Here is a 13249-nt window from a genome sequence, read left to right on the forward strand (position 1 = left end):
ATGTTAATGTTTGCATGTTAAGAAATAGTTACATTTTTTGCAAGTTTGAAAACTTATTTCCCATTAACTGCAGATAAAGTTTATATAAAGAGCTGGCTGGTTCTGGATGAGGGAGAAAAAGAAATATGGAAACATTCAAAAATAGTTTGGCTAAATAGAGTAAGCTTAATCTACCTTTTCTATTTTATTCTGTTGGTATTTTATCTCATGCTAGCAATTTTAAAGAAGATATGCTAATGAATTATTTGGTAGTGCAGTTACAGTACTGTCTGTCAGAATAAAGGAGAAAATTTGTCTGTGAAATTTCCTTTTTTTCTCAGTGTTCATTATGAGAAATAAGAATTAAGTTACACTATATATTACTTATTTAAAGGAACCATAAACAATATGGGTATTTTTAAATCAGTAGGTTTTTCTAGTAATAAAAGTTTATGCAAATAAAAGATTTTCTTTTATTTTATACAAATAAAAGGTTTTCTAGTAATAAAAGGTTAGAATAAAGGTTTATGTAATAAAAGGTTAACAGAATGTGAGGAATTTGATTCAGTATTATCCCCATACTTGAAGATTTTAATAAAAAGTTCTGAAGTTCTTTTCCCTTAAAAAATATTTGTTTTTTCTAGTAAAAGCTTTTATGACTATTCATAAAGTCTTAAATGTTCCTTTGATGGAAGTTTCATTTACTAATCAAACTATAACTTGCAGCTTAAAAGTTACATTCTTCTAAGAAAGACTAATAGGTGAAATCTATTTAGCTTTGCTTTTAGAAGTATTTAGCACTCTGTAGAACACTTTTTGCCCAAAGGAAAGAATATTTTCTATGTTTTACATAATACCCTAGACAGTTTCCTCTGAAGTAAATTTTTACACTGTATTTTGAAGTCAATTTTTACAGTATATCTTGAAAAGTAGACCAGGAAAACGAACACTGAGTATGTTAGGGTTTCCAGATTTGGCCAAAATAGTCAGGTGTTAATGAATGAATTTCAGTCAAACCTTAACTGCTCATTTTAGTCCTCAGCAAGATCCAAGGAGTTTGGAGGTAACCGAATATCATTGCAGCTGAGCCTTAGCTGTGCAGTAATGATGTTATATTGGGATTTTACCATCCTGTCATGGATAACTACGATTGTCTGACTCTTAGAATTAGGTCACTACCATCTGCTAAAGCATTCTCTATTTTGATGGGGGAAAATTTAATTTAAACATTCCAAGGTCACCAACTGCTGTGAGTAAAGGCCACTGGATGGAAACTGTTGTCTTTAATAAACATAATGAGCTCTGAAACACACAAAACTCTGAGTATCTTGGATGACTCTCTCCAGGGTATGGAAGCAGTGTTCTTGCTTAGTACTGAAAAGTTCAGCCTTAAGACAATAGATTTTCATTATGTACTGTCATAATTGCAGCCAGAGAGCAATTAAAGACAAACAACATGTGGAAAGAGGTGAATGTTGTTTTTTCACTGGTAATTTAGAGCTGGGTATAAATGTCAATTCTTGCTTATTATACTCTCAGGATTTGATGACTGAAAGGATTATTTTTACATCTCTTCTGGAAAATTGTCTTGTCCTTGAGACTTACTGAAAGCATCATGCAAATGGTCCAATACAGATTGATCTGCCTTAGAACATGAAGCTATACATATGGGTACACTTAAATGGATAAAGTTATCCCTTTAATGGCTCTAGTAAACAAGTCATATAAATCCCTCCTATGTAACTCTCCATACCTATACTTTGTGACTAAGTGGTTCTTCATGTGTTAGAGATTTAGTAGAAGACCCTTAAAATGCTGTTATAATTTAAAGGCAAAAAATAATCAGTTCCTAAATAATTCTTCTATTATTTTTGAAAAAGGAAGCAATGTAAAAATATTCTTAATTTTTTAATTTGTTAATTTTAATTTTTGGGTTTCTTTCAGCTAACCTAAAATGGTATGCTTGCTCTATGTAAGGTGTCCATATCAGTGATATAAGAAGCATGTGTATGTAAATAGTAATTAACAAAATTTAACTAACATATATTACTGGATAAATTTATAGACTGTCTTAAATGTCTCTTCCCTAAAAGAGCCAAGCTATGTAGAGATAATAATTTTGGTATCACATCTCTTTAATTATTTCATATATATTCATAAGTAGAAGTGAAGTGCCTTGAAGGAGTATTAATACTCCTGAGAGATAGATCTAAGATAGGGAGCACTCTTTAGTGGAGATCAGTATATTTTTTTCAGTATTTAATGGTAGGTAGCTGGCAATTCCTTTGAACAGCTGAAAAAGCAAAGTAACCACAATAAATAGCTGTATTGTGCTTCTCCCCATTCATCTTGATCTGTTATTTTGATTATGATCTTTACTTTTTGTTGTGCAAAATCTTCATATTTATTATCTATACATGTTCTAAATTTCCGTATTTGTGGATGTCACTACTAGGTAAGTGCTGAATAAAGCATCATTCTCTTCCAGTAGGTGGATGTGAAATCAGTATTTCCACAGTCAAAGCACTTAGAACTTTGGAAGATTTTTTAAAATAAATTCTACTTATGTATGTCAGGTGGCACTATTTTCATGGACCCCCTACCTACATTTCTGTCTTAAGTGATGATAGCATTCTGTGACTTCGCTTTTGATACAGGTGAGAGTGCTGTCATTTCAGTGATGTTTTTTAAATTACTGACATGTCTACTTGAGTGGGGACATGATTATAAGAACAGCTGTCATATCATAACTGTGTTAGAAACCTGCTCTGATAGATATGTTCTTAGAGGGGAAAAAAATTTTTGTTAAAAAATCAGTTAATATTGTTTTAAATATTAGTTCTTTGAAGATAACATTGAACTAGCTTGTGAAAAATAAACACTATGTCTACTGGTACAAAACAAAAGTAAGCCTATTTACATACAGCAATTTTCTTCTTTTTATTATAAGCTTTTTAGTAAATATGCTGAATGCTTAGATTTATCAAATACTTGACTGTGGCCTGTACCAATTTGGTGTGTAAGCAAAGATTTGATTTGGAAGTTGTTTTTTTTCCAAAGTGTTTAAAAGCATCAAAAAATAATTAGTGTTAACTATTACATCTCAACAACTCCGACTCAACATTTCTTTAAAATTGTAGATTAAGTTTTTGAAGACTGAAATGGAAAGGAAGAGCAAAATTATATGAGACCTCCAAAACAAGGTAAGAGGAATATTTGATTGTCATCTCAATTCAGATTTCATATTGGAAGAGAGTGTGGTTTGGCTTCAAAAGTAAAGCACTTTATTGTAGTAGGCAAAAAAGGCACCAGTGAAATTCTCTGAACAGAAATGCAAACAAAAATGACTGTGTGCATATAGAAATAGTGTTTCATTGAATGCAGTGGTTGACTCCATGCTAGTGGTGCTTAGTTTGATAGCACACTTCTGTAACTTTAGCTGCTTTTCCAGAAAGGAAGTTCTGTCAGTTATTGACACACAGTGAAACTTTGTTCTTATTGTTAGTGCTTACTTTAGAAATAAACAGCAAGAGGAGGAAAAAGGAAATGCAATATTGGAACTGAGATTGACCTAAAATTGAAAAAAACCTTGTCATGGTTTGACACTGGCACAATGTGAGTGCCCCTATGAAAATGTGATCCCTCCCTTGAATGCTGTGAAGTGGAATCTAGAACAGAGCAAAGCAGGCCCAAGCTTAATAACAGAAAAAAAACCCTTTATTAAGCTACTACTACGAAGGGAAAAGAGAAAGGAAAAAAAAGGGAAAAAAAAAAGAAAAACCATACAAGGATCAAATGAGAACCTTGCAAAGCATTCCTCCCCCCCACCACCCAACTTCAACAAACCACAGTGAGACACAATCTGGACCCCAATCAGGTTTCCACCCTCCAGACAATCAATACTCAGTCCATCGAGGGAACAGGAGTCTCTTCTGTGCCACAGACCCCCCAAGGAAACACAGATCCACATCCTGTGCTTCCATGTCACACATGGCACTGCCCGGAGAAAAGTTTGCCATGGTGACCCTTCTCCTTTCCATGCACAGTGCTCTCACCACCAATGCATGGATGGACAGACTGCTTTTAGGATTTTTCCTTTCAAGGATGCCCTGCCAAGAGGGGAGAAAACAACAGTTCAGTTTTTCATTGTTTGGGACCACAGTCCCCCCCATTTTCCCCTGGGGCCGAGGGCTCAAGAACAGAGATCTTCTTCTCTTCTCTTTCCTTTCCAGGACAGGGGCGCCACCACGAACCCCCTAACCTTTTCTCTGTTCACTCAACTTTTGTCTTTTCCCAGCTGAAGCAGGTCTCTTGACTCACTGGCATCCTCCCAAAACATAGTCTCTCTCAGAGGAGAAGATTGGTTCAGGTTGTGGCTAACACGGAAAAGTCCAGCCAAAAGCCACTCCTTGTCCCCCTCCCATCTAGAATTCCTCCTTCTAACATCCCAGGGTCCAAGGTGTCCCTCTTCCTCTCTTTCAAACCGAGGAGGGGAAGGAAAAAAATTCACAAGCTTTCATTTCTCAAGGAAGGGTTAAAAGTCCGAACTTCCAGGATGGCTCGATGCCCGGACATCCAGCAACTCCCACACAACTGGGCACCTTGCAGCAGCTCTCCCCGCTCCTCCTTCCTTGCGGCTTTCTCTCTCCCTCTTGGGAGAGGAACTCTGTGGGGGGGAATGGAGACATCCCAGATTTCTTCCACCCTTCCATCTGCAGGGGCCAGCCCGGTTCCAGTCCTTTCACACCCTTGGGGCTTTCGGCCTACCTTTCTCAGGCCATGGGGCTTCCCCTCCCCCACCCAGCTCGTGGCTGGGGGGGGAAGGTCTGCACTGCACGCTGACCGGAACCAAAGAGAGCGAGTTCCCCTGGGAATTCTGCTTTCAACCACTCTGTGTTCTCAGAGGCGTGTCCACCTTCAATTGGTCAATATCTAAATTGACCTCTTCCTTCCGGAAAAAATTCTCTTTCCGTGTCAAACTACGACAAACCTCAAACTCCTAAAACGTTTTTTTTAAGCTTTGTGTGCCATGAATATCAATCCCAAATTGATTCCAAAATTCCAAATAAAATATAAAAAATGTTTTAAATAATGTTTATTGGTATTAAACTGAATTCATTTTGAAATTTGGTCTTTGAATAAAAATATGAAATATTTGAGCAGCATTATATTTCTTTTCCCCCTTATCCCTTTCCTTCCACACAATTTGCCTAAATCAGGATGCAGTTTTCTCTTTCCATTCCTTCATTTTTGCAAAGGATGTTGCACTTGAAAATATTTTATTCATATGATGCCTTGTTCTCTTGCCAACCAGGCTTCTTGTCTTTATCTGCTTTGTTCAATTATTTTGCTTTTCTAAACTATTCTGAGTCTATGTGTATGAAAACTTGATCTCTTTGAAGCTGTCATATAAACAGCTTTGGTCTATGAGATTGTAGCTATATATGGTCAATCTGAAAAATATGTACATTGGTTTTTAACTCATAAATGTATCCTAATTTTGGATTAATTTTTTACATTAGTCAGGAAGGGGGCATGGATGAACCATAATGTTATTTGATCCCATCTTGCATCACTTCCCTGGGGCAGGAAGAGGAGACTCTCTCATTTCTGGGTCTGTTTGAGAGGGAAGAGCATGGTGACTGAAATGGTCTGGTACTCTTTTACTTGCCATATAATTGGTTTTTCTTACACCCTTTGTTATTAATATTGTTGCTGTTACTGTTCATTTTCTTACCTTATTGCTATTTCTAGTAAATTGTTCCTATCTTAACCTGTAATTTTCACCTTTGTGCCTCCAATCCCCAGATCCAGTCCTGGAATGGGAAGGAGGTGAGCGAGCAAGCTGGTTTGGGAGAGTCTCACTGGGGTGCTGGATTGAGGAGTATTATTCCCAAACCACAGCAACAGGAAATGTCTCTTTCAGTTGCTCATGTTATTTAGGTCATGCTCTCAGTTGCCTTTATTGACAGTCAAAAGTGCCTTGCTTTTTATTCTCATCTGTTTTCATTGGATGCTTTGCAATTGAGGCTTTAAACTCTAATAAATCGTATCAGTCTCATCCTATTGAGCAGTCATTAAAAAAATCTTTTCTCTTACTGAATACACATAGTCAAACTGTCTGACTGTTAATGATTTGCTTAGGTAGGTCAGTAGACTTCTCTTGTATTTACTGTATTTATAGCAAATTTTAGAAAAAATACTTTGAAAGGAATCTTTCTATTGGCTTTAAATATCAGCTACTCTGTGGAAAAGGAACCAAAGGCTATACCTATCTAATGGCTTTCTATTAATTTTTTTATACCATGTTTATTAGTTCCTTGAAAGTAACCACTTCTCTCATTTTTTTGGAAATTTGACTGAATTTAAATTATTTGATTTTGAGAAGATATTATGTTATTTAGGTCCTGCCTCCAAACATTGACAACACATTGCTTTTAAAAATCTCATAAATTTGGATGTGCTATATATTTAAATAATTGATAGCAATTGATGTGTAGGTTTTGAAACAATAATCTGCATAAAGCTGTATAGAAACAGATAATGAAAATGCTTCCTTCATAGCTGCTCTCGTTCTTTCAAATATTGCATTCACCCTCATTTTATATTGCCAAATTGTGAATTTTGCAATCTTAGGCTCTTCTGTGACTGTAAAAATAATTTCCTGTTTAGTTCTGCTCTTTCAGCACATGCCCTAGTGCCATTCAGCTTTGCCATTTGGAGATACAAATAGATGGCAGTAGCAGGTGTCATGTAGTGTGTGAGGAGAGGACATTGTACAGAAAGGCAATTTTTAGCCGACTCAAGGCTTTGGGGAAAAAATTAACACAAAAAATTGTCTGTGGTATTGAGGAAAAAATGTGCCAGGTAGAGCACAAAGGATTAGGTGTCTCAAAATCATCTGCGCTTTAGAAGGCTTTAAGTGCTTCCTGCAAATACCACAAAGTATCTGTCAGACTTCTAGCTGTAACATCAAGTGGATTGTGTTAATTTAGTCTTAAAGGATTGGCATGTAAACAGATATGATCTTATTTCAAGCACTTTCTGTTACTGACAGAGAAACCTAGAAGTTTGGAAATGCAGAAGCACCAGTAGAAGTAAGACGCTTGCAAAAATGTAGAATAAAATAGAACATGTATAAAAAGAGATTATTTTAAAATTTTCTCCTTTGTAGATGGCCTGTTACAGACTGAGCAGCTCACTTTTAGCATATAATATGGTTTGTGGGAAATTGTGCCTGTATTGTGTCTGATAGTTACTCATATTTGCCAGGAATATAAGCCTGTAAATGTTTCTATTTAAATCCTGAACTGCTGGAAATTTGGAATGACACAGCTTTATCATCAAGTTTTGGACTTTGAGGAATAGTTATGGGTAATGAGACATGCAGCTTTTGAGCAGTAAGTTCATTAAAAGATTGCTTCTCTAAAAATTCAGCTGCCTTCAGAAATCTTGACATTTACTTTGCAGATAAAAATGTACCACTTTTAAATAATATGCATAGTCAGCTGTTACGAAACATTCATGAGAAGTACACTTGCTATGACTAGACCCAGATCTTTACAATAGTTCTGAAAAGAATATAAGCACGAAAGTTAGGAAATTTCCTGGCTAGATGCATTACTTGGATTGTCTGCCTATGACTGACAGATCAATATTCAATTTGATATAATTGAACTGGATAAATTGTAGTTTTATATCCCTTCTTTTCCAAAGAAGTATTAATGTGAAGTCTACTGGCAGTCAAATTTTCTTTCTTGTCCAAAGCTATTAATGATTAATTTCAAGTAAAAAATCTAGTATGTATTGAAATGTACCTATTGAAATAGATAATTTGGTTGAATTAAAAAAAGGTGAAAAACTAATCCACAGATTTTTGTGGGTATTATGTTAGACTAATTGTCTTCAATGGTTTTTTTTGTTTTGTGCAATATGGAAAAACTTTCAAAGAGGGGATTAAAATCTCTGTGCTTTTTCTTTCGACTCTGAAATACAAAAAAATTCAGGACTAGAGCATTGAATCTGCACTCATTAAGAAGACAAGCTTAGATCTTCCACAAGCTCATTGTCATGCCAGGTGTCAGCTCTCCTTCTGTGAGTCTGTGAGGTAAAGGTGAACTGCTGAGTTGCTGAATGCTGGTGAGGCATGACCTGCCCAGAGGCACTAGTAATTAGTGTTAGTGTTACTAACACTAGTAACTAGTGTTAGTAATTTGAGGTTTAAATACTGTGAATTGAAGGACTAGAGAACAGAGAGAGAGGGAGAGAGAAGATGAACTAGAATGTATGTATTTAAAGCATCTCTGAGAGTGGTTACAACTTTTTAGGTGTAACTTGTTTGGATTTTATATAATATTGAAAAACACAAGCCCAGTAAGACCTGCTGTCCAACACTTGCTTAGCCTTAAATCACTGAAATTCATGTATCTATTTTCAGCTAAGCTACCTGACTGTACAACAATTATTCAGATCAATATTGAAGATTTTTTTTTTTTTGCACTGTTTTGGGGTTTTGTTTGTTTGTTCGTTTGCTTATTGTTTCTCAGTCCTTACTAGCTAATTTTACCATTTTCATGACGCTCCAGAACCTGCACCTAAATAGCATAGTTGACATGCTTGGTCATTTTTCTGTGTAAGCCTTTTCCTCTAACAGAACCAGTTTCTACATAATTTACCTCCCCATGCCTTTGTAGATGAGGCATCACTCACATCTATGTGCATATGGGTTTTCTTAATGTATTTGTATTTCTTAGATACATAGAATTGTTTGGGTTGGAAGGGACCTTAAATAGCATCTAGTTCCAACCTGTCTGCACTAAAATTTCAGTGTTTAATTCAAGGCCCTACACAGGAGCGATGGACCTGGTGCATAGTCATCTTAAGTAACCAGAGAGACTAATTAATCACTTCCCTGGCCTCCTTTTGGTCTGACAGTTTGGGTTTGCTTCGAAGCTATTTTGTCATCACTGATGATGTCCGTGTGTCCTCGCAGCAGTGAGCTGCACTGCTGACTGGTGCTTGGGCAGACGGTGAGTGCAGCTCCTGGCAGACACAGCACACACTGATGAGGACAGACCGTATGGCATTCGACTCTTGTCATTTCCTGGCCTTTCTTAGGAGAGATTTGTCTTTCTCTTTCTTTTGGGGTATGCAACACTTTTGTCTTAACTAGATGAGGTTTTTTAAGTATCCATGATAGTCCTCCAGGTTCATAAACTTTATTCAATTTTTCCAATCCATCAGCATGTAGTGTTTTTTGTAATCCAGAAGGTATTTCAAGAAAGCACAACTGGTTAATTCCGATATAATTTTATGGATCAATTACCACACTCAGCAGATTATTTTGCATTCTGATGATAATCTCAAGGAGGAATATAAGTATTCTTTATGCACATTCATAGGCCTCTGAATATTTTAGTGGCTTTGAGTTGAGGTAGAAGTGAAGAATTATTTCTCTCATTCACCAGATATTTTTGGTTCTATTTTTAGTATAAAAGGTCCCATGAAGGTTGAATCAAAAGTCAGAACAATTGCTGTTACAATTAATAAGCCTATATTCTATTCAGCAAAATAAGCAACAGCAAGCTCCTGTTTTTCATAAAGCATGTTTACAGACCTAAAAATGCCTTGCCAATATATATAGACTGCTCTTAATCTAGAGAAAACATAGTCAAGCAGATTTTGTTAATACCATTTGAAAAAATACTGAGTTAAATACAGTTTTGAGTCATCACATAGTGAGAGTTGATGTTTTGCAAATATTAAAGTAAGGAAAGAAGGACTTCTAGAAAGTTTCTACCTGCAAACCACTCTCCTGTGCTTAAAAGACAGAGCAAACTAACTTGGAAATTAAGAGCATAGCAGCATTTTACTTAGTATGCTGTTTACCACAATCTGCTTTGCCTGCTTAATATTCTAAACTATAACCATTCAAGAATGGATATAAAATCATGCAGTTCCTTTTAAACTTCTTCAGGGAAGGTTTTAAATACTTTGCAACACAGCATTCAAACTCAAACCTTGAAAGCAAAGTCTTTTCATTGCTACCTAATGTAGAAAGAGTAGTTCTTGCCCTGCTTTGCAGATCCTGGCAGCTCTGTTCTCTGTTATTAGATCTTGCCAAGCTTTCCACGTGGCTTTGGCTTAGATATTTGTAGCCAGGAGAAGTGCTGTAGCCTCAAAGGAAAATCTAGACTCCTTTTAATGGGCCTCATGAGGAGCTGAACAAATGGGCCATTGCTGGTAGATAAAGTAATGGAAATGTTCAGCAGTCTGTTTTGACTAACTGGTGGCTCCCATCCAGAATGTCAAAAATGTTGAAATTATAGCTTGTCATGGCAATAGTTATTTTCTATTTTAAAACACATGTTATCTTCAAGCATTTTGATCTGTCTATACAGACCTTTACATCTGTCAGATGACACACATGGTCTGTGAGGTGAGCAGTGCTCTTCCAGTCTAGCCTCTCCTTCTGTGTGTGTATGGAGTTGAACACATTTATCATTTATATAAAAAGCTCATTCTTCTAATTAATAATTTGTCTTTATTATATTGTTTGCAGTAAAATTACACACGCTGCTATATACAAAATGCAGTGTGGATATTTACACTAGATATGCTGAAGCTAATCTAGTAGACTGGCTGAAATGCTGTATTTTTATTTTGAAAATTTCACCAAAAATGAAAGTTTTTTTGATCTTAGCAATGCTTGCCAAAGGTGATCACAGGAAAGTCAAAACAGAGTAGAATGAAATTTATTTTGTCATTTCTCCTCTGCTTTGGGAAGATGAAAGTATGTCAAAAAAGGGAAGATGCTGGTTTAGAGGTGGTAATTCAACATGCCAAGCATTACAAACTAGATGGACTCATGGCTGAGCTTCTAACATATAAAGTGTAACATGCTGACATAAATTCAGTAACTTGAACTGAAGAGTTTATAATCTAATTTATGAAAATAGATTTAGAGGAAATGTTGGTATCAAGCAGTCTGAATCTTGCTTTTTGCAGGAAAAAAAATACAGGAAAAAATTTTGAGTCCTCAGTGTGGAGGGATCCCCCAGGTGGCTGAACTGGCTGCAGTGGTGAGAGCTTTTGAGAAGTTTTGTGAGCCAATCATCTTGGTGACAGACTCTGCCTATGTAGCAGGAGTAGTGTCCAGGGCGGAGCAGGCTGTGCTCAAAGAAATAGAAAATGAACATCTCTTCAGATTGCTCTTGAGGCCGATTTATTTAATCTCTCACCGAGAGCATCCATTCTTTGTGATGCATGTAAGGTCACACATTGATTTTCCAGGTGACATTGCAGAGGGGAATCGCAAAGCAGACTCCCTTGCTGCTCCAGTCAAAAAAGCACATCTCCCTGATGTCTTCCAACAGGCAAAGCTGAGTCACCAGCACTACCATCAGAATGTGCCAGGTTTGATTCAACAGTTCCAGACAACACGGAGTCAGGCTCGAGCCATTGTGACCAACTGTCCTAATTGCCAGCTCCAGGCCATGCCATCATTGGGTATGGGGGTAAACCCCAGAGGTATGGCAGACAGACATCACACACATTCAGAGTTTTGGGTACCTTGAATGCGTTCATATAAGCGTGGACACATTCTCAGGTGCAGTGTATGCCCCTGCTCATATAGGACAAAGGGCTGCACATGTCAAACAACACCTAGTGCAAGCATTTTCAGTATTAGGGGTTCCAAAAATTATCAAAACAGATAATGGCCCAGCATATATATCCAAGGAGTTTCTGGAATTTCTCCAACAGTGGGGAGTGGAACATAAAACTGGCATTGCCCACTCCCGCACAGGTCAAGCTGTAGTCGAGTGTGCACACCAGATGCTCAAACAGGTATTGAAAAAACAAAACAGCTCAGCTCTGTGGATGTCTCCACGAGAGAGGCTCTGTAAAGCCATGTTTGCCATCAATTTTCTGAACTGCTCATTTGAAAACATGAGTCCACCTGTTGTACATCACTTTAACAGTGGCAAGCAGTTCAAATTGTCTCAGCATCCCCCGGTCTTGATTAGGGATCCAGAAACTTGGGAAACCAAGGGTCCCCATGAACTTGTAACCTGGGGTCGTGGCTATGCATGTGTAGCTACTCCCTCAGGCCCTCAGTGGATTCCCCAGAAGTGGGTGAAACCTTTTGTCCCCAAGAATCCAGGTCAGACAAAAGGGGACAGGAAGCAAGTAGCTGATGCTTCTAAGAGAAGACGCCGCCAGATGGAAGAAGAAGAATGTTCCAAAGTGTGAATTCCTTCCGGCAGAAACAGAAACTTTAATGTTTCTAAAATGTTTGTTTTCCCCTTTTAGAGAAATCAATTTTGTTACTCCTTGTTATTTTGTTCCTTGTAACCTTAGCGTTCGGGATCCTGCGTCACTTGATTTTCAAGGCTATCAAGGGTCTCATACCTTCTGCCTCAGAAGTCAACCACATAGGGCTGGCTAACCTGAGGAGGCCTGACTACGCCACTGTAGGTGGTGGGAAACCCATACTCAGGGTTGAATAGAGCCCAGTGAATTCCTGTAATCTTGTTTAACAAATAAGGGGGAGGTGTTGCAGTGAGCTCATGGGCACTCTATTTCCCCTTCCCTGGGACCCTGTGACTCTGATCAAGATAACCCTGGACCCCTTCCTGCCCCAATGGGGTAGGCACAGAGCAAGAGAAGCCCACCCTGTCCAAAGTCTATATAGACCCCTGACATTTCCTGTTCATCCTCTTTTGCCTCGCTCTCCCCTTGGACACCACAGAATAAAGAGAGCTGAACCAACATATTTCGGGGTAAGAGCCTCTTTTGGAAATCTTTGCCATCTCCTGATAATCCTCCCCTCACAGCCTCGGACCTCTGGGCTAGCCTGATATTCAGGGGGCTGTGCGAGGGGGGGAACATCACTTCAGTAATTATAGAGTTGGTTTTTTTACATTCAGCTACAGTAAATAGCTCCAGTAAATTTCTTTTTGTAGCTTTTGCATCAACGTAGCTGTTCAGAGAATATTATCTATAATAGGTGACATTTGGAATGTGCACAAAAAGCAAGATGCCAGGAGATAACAATAAAGACTAATAGTCTGGTTAGAGAGGAAAAGACTTATTTGACAGTTCCCTGTATACTAAAAGATATAGGAGAATATTAGTAATGCATTTTTCTGAAAACAGAAGCATATGCTTTTCTTTTCTAGGCACAGTTCACTGTCAAACTGTGGAGGTATATATTTTTCAAATATTATAGTGTGTTGGGGTGGAAATTCAGAATAGAAACCAACATATT

General features: G+C 37.5%; 2 long non-coding RNA genes across 2 annotated transcripts in view; one reads left to right on the forward strand and one right to left on the reverse strand.

Moving 5' to 3' along the window:
• The window catches only part of LOC144246626 (uncharacterized), a 129437-nt gene that overhangs the window by 19398 nt on the left and 96790 nt on the right, over positions 1-13249 (forward strand). The window lies entirely within an intron of this gene.
• LOC144246623 (uncharacterized) lies at positions 3675-4829 on the reverse strand. The gene is made up of 2 exons (XR_013340284.1): positions 4747-4829; positions 3675-4088 (listed from the first exon to the last, which is right to left on the reverse strand). It is a non-coding gene; the product is annotated as an uncharacterized LOC144246623 (long non-coding RNA).

The sequence above is a fragment of the Lonchura striata genome, chromosome 7 (genome assembly GCF_046129695.1).
Source record: "Lonchura striata isolate bLonStr1 chromosome 7, bLonStr1.mat, whole genome shotgun sequence".
NCBI classification, from domain to species: domain Eukaryota; kingdom Metazoa; phylum Chordata; class Aves; order Passeriformes; family Estrildidae; genus Lonchura; species Lonchura striata.